The 3,282-nt window shown below is 66.0% G+C and overlaps 1 long non-coding RNA gene across 1 annotated transcript; it reads left to right on the top strand.

The window, feature by feature from the left end:
• Nucleotides 1-238: 238 nt before the first annotated feature.
• LOC112103075 lies at nt 239-3,171 on the top strand. The gene is made up of 4 exons (XR_003370329.2): nt 239-321; nt 1,386-1,477; nt 2,419-2,533; nt 3,076-3,171. It is a non-coding gene; the product is annotated as an uncharacterized LOC112103075 (long non-coding RNA).
• Nucleotides 3,172-3,282: the final 111 nt, after the last annotated feature.

Genomic DNA, 3,282 nt, shown 5'->3' with positions numbered 1-3,282 from the left:
GACTCCGCATCCCCTGGGTGCTGCCGCATCTCCCCAGTGCCCAGGTCGCTGTGATTGTGCTTTTGCCCTCGTCCCCCACCCCCTTCCTGGGTCCCCAAGCTCTTTGTTGCCCCCGGCCCCTCCGGGGTGCCTGGGTCACGGTGGAGTGTGGTTGTGCCCCTCCCCCGGTGCCTGGGTGGCTCCGTGTTGGGGTCATGCCCTGGCCCCCAGTTCAGCCCTTTCTCCTTGCTCCTGCCAGTGGTGAAGCGGGTGCCGGAGCATGTGCAGGTGGACGACCCAGCAGCACAGAGGAGACTGGCGAAGAAGCTGGAACGGCAGCAGGTAGAGGGTGCCCGGGCACTGCCACATGCCGAGGGATTCGCGGGGGGAAGGGCCTGGGGAGAATGCCGTGTGGTCTCGTCTCCGTGAAGGGGGACGCCCGAGGTGCCAGGCACAGTGTTAGCTGTGCCTGGGGTGGGCGGGCGTAGTGGGCTAGAAGGCTGTGCCCAGCGGGGGTCAGGGGCAGCTGGGCAGGGCCCAACGGGGCAGGAGTTAGGGGCACAGGGATATGGGGCAGGCTGGGTGGCAGTGGAGGCAGGGCAGGTGAGTGGGGTGGCTGTGGGAACAGACAAGGTGTGTGGAGGCAGGTAGATCCTTCTGTCTCAGTGCGTTCTGTTATACCCAGGGGCTCTGCCCGCCCCCTCCCCGGTTGTGTTCGGCTGTGACCCAAACTAAGGGTCTCCCGTCACGCCAAGCGAGGGAACTCACTTATCTGCTTAGTAACAGTAACCTGCCTGTCTCCATGCTCGCCAGGGGCTTTGGGGCCCTGCCTCGCTGGTTCTGTTCGGCGGGGCCGTCATGACCTGTCGTAGCCCCGTCCCTGTTCTGTACCCAGATATCAGGGACGGTTCCTAGTAAGCCAAATGGCTGTGTTTGGCACTGCTCCCCAAAGGGTTAATCCCGGGCACCCTAAAGCCTGGCCCCCCGTTGTATAGGTCACATTGGCCAGGTGCTGTTCATGTAGGTTACTAAGCAGCATGTGAGATCAATGTGTATATGGATCCTTTACATACACTTCGGCCCTAATCGCTGGCTCACCTCCTGACTGGCAGGTTGGCTGTGCCGAGCGAGGGGGTGTCGGGGCTGTGTGCGGCGGGGCAGGGGGGGGGGGCGTGCTATGGGCAGGCTGTGCCCGCTGGGGAGGGGGCAGGTGGCAGTGCCCAGCAGGGGTGAGGCCAGGGGTAGGGGTGGGCAGGCTGTGCCTGCTGGGGAGGGGGCAGGGGCAGGTGGGCATTGCCCAGCAGGGGTGAGGCCAGGGGTGCAGGTGTGCCATGAGCAGGCTGGGTCTCGCAGAGGGCCTTTGCCGACCCGCACTGAAGCAGCGTGCTCTGAAATTTCCATGCCAGGTTCCTCTGAGGCAAGACTATGGCGCCAAAGTCAACCTCTTCTCCCACTTGCACCAGTACAGCCGGAAGGTGCCGCTGACCCAGCAGATGAGGTTTGTGCCCCTGGCCCTGAGGCTGGTGAAGACGTCGGCTGCAGCCTGCGCTCTGGGGTGGGCTGTGCCAAGGCAGCTTGGCCTCCGTGTGTCCTTCCCGGATGTGGGGAAGCTGGCGAGCCCCGTCTGGGGCGACGCCCAGTTGCTGTGGGATGCCCAGCTCTGGGTGCCCACCCCAAGGGCAGGTCTTGCTGCCCTGGTGGGGCGAAGGGTGAACCCTGGCCAGCTGTGGGGGTTGGCCAGGACATCCCATTTCCTGCATGTGGGGAGGGTATGGGGCGTGGGGGCCTACTGGCTGTGTGTGTGGGGGGGGTATAGAATGAAGGGGGCACCCAGTGTGTGTTGGAGGAGTATGGGGTGAGGGGGGCACCCTATGACGGTGTGTAAGGGTGTCTGGGGGACGGGGTAACCTGGGTGGTTAGGGGAGTATGTGACAAATAGGGAGCCCTGGCCTGGAACGAGTGTGGGGCAAAGGGTGATGCCCCAGGTGTGTGCATGCTGGGGTGACGGGGATGCCCTGGGGGTGTGAGTGTGTGTGTGGGGGGGGATGACAGGGATGCCCTGGGTGTATATGGGGGTTATGGGGTGATGGGGATGCCCTAGGTGGGTGTGGGGGTGCCCTGGGAGGAGGTGATGGAGGTGCCCTGGGTGGGTGTGTAAGTTACAGGGTGACGGGGATGTCCCGGGTGCGCCTGGGGGTTACGGGATGACGGGGGTGCCCTGGGAGGTGGTGACGGGGATACCCTGGATGTGTGTGTGGGGTGGCCTGGTTCATGAAGGGCACATGTGCCTCTCCCTGGCAGGTTGATCCCTTGGGGGCTCACCATGGAAGCTCTGGGGGGGGTGACCCAACACTGGGGGCCGTAGCGTCCTTCCCCTTCTGCGCTGGTGTAGCCTCCCAGCTCCAAGGCCTCTCATCTGTGCCCTGCGTGTGTCCCCAGCATCCCCGCCACGGCGATCCATCCGGCTGTGGTGCGGCTCGGCCTGCAGTACTCCCAGGGGCTGCTGAACGGCTCCAACGCACGCTGCCTCGCCCTGCTGCAAGTCTTCAGACAGGTACCGCTGACTCCCCGCTGTATCAGCTCCCCCCGCTGCGCCAGGCTGAGATGCTGCATCCTGCCCTAGCTAGGGGCCTGGGCCCGGGTCCCTCGCTCCCTCGGGCTGCGCCAGCGCCGGCTCCCCCTGCGGGGCGCAGGCTGAGACACTGTGTCCTGCTCCGGCTCGGGGCCTGGGCCCGGGTCCCTTGCTCCCTCGGGCTACGACAGTCTGTCGTGTGCTGGCTCCCTGGGCCGGTGAGGCCAGGCGCTGCGTGGTGCCGCAGCCCAGCCTGGGAGCAGAACAGGTCGGGCTGCTGGTACCCACCCGCTGCAGAGCCTGACAAACTGCCCCGCCCACCCCAGTGCTGCCGGTGCCTCCTGCCCCGCCCCCCAGCTCTGCCGGTGCGTCTTTCCCCGCCCCCCAGCGCCGCCGGTGCCCCCCAGCTGTCTGGAAGCCTTGTTCTCCCGCTCTGCCAATGCCCCTCTGCAGCGACCAGCGAGGCAGGCTGGGATACCCTGTCCCGGTGCCAGGGTGTCATGGTCTCGCCCTGCTTGTTCCAGGTGATCCGGGATTACTCAACGCCGCCCAACGAGGAGCTCTCGCGAGACCTGGTGGCCAGGCTGAAGCCCTATATCAGGTGAGGCCGAGAGAGACGGGGCAGCAGGATCTTCCAAGGGAGGGGCTCTCGGGGCTGCAGTTCATATGGGTACCGGGCCTGTGGTTCTCCCCCGCCCCTCCCAGTCCGGGCTGGTCATCTCCGCTGGCGC

The sequence above is a fragment of the Terrapene carolina genome, unplaced genomic scaffold (assembly GCF_002925995.2).
Source record: "Terrapene carolina triunguis isolate 2854851 unplaced genomic scaffold, T_m_triunguis-2.0 Scaffold19867, whole genome shotgun sequence".
Lineage (NCBI taxonomy): Eukaryota > Metazoa > Chordata > Testudines > Emydidae > Terrapene > Terrapene triunguis.
This window is presented reverse-complemented; position numbering and strand designations above follow the sequence as displayed.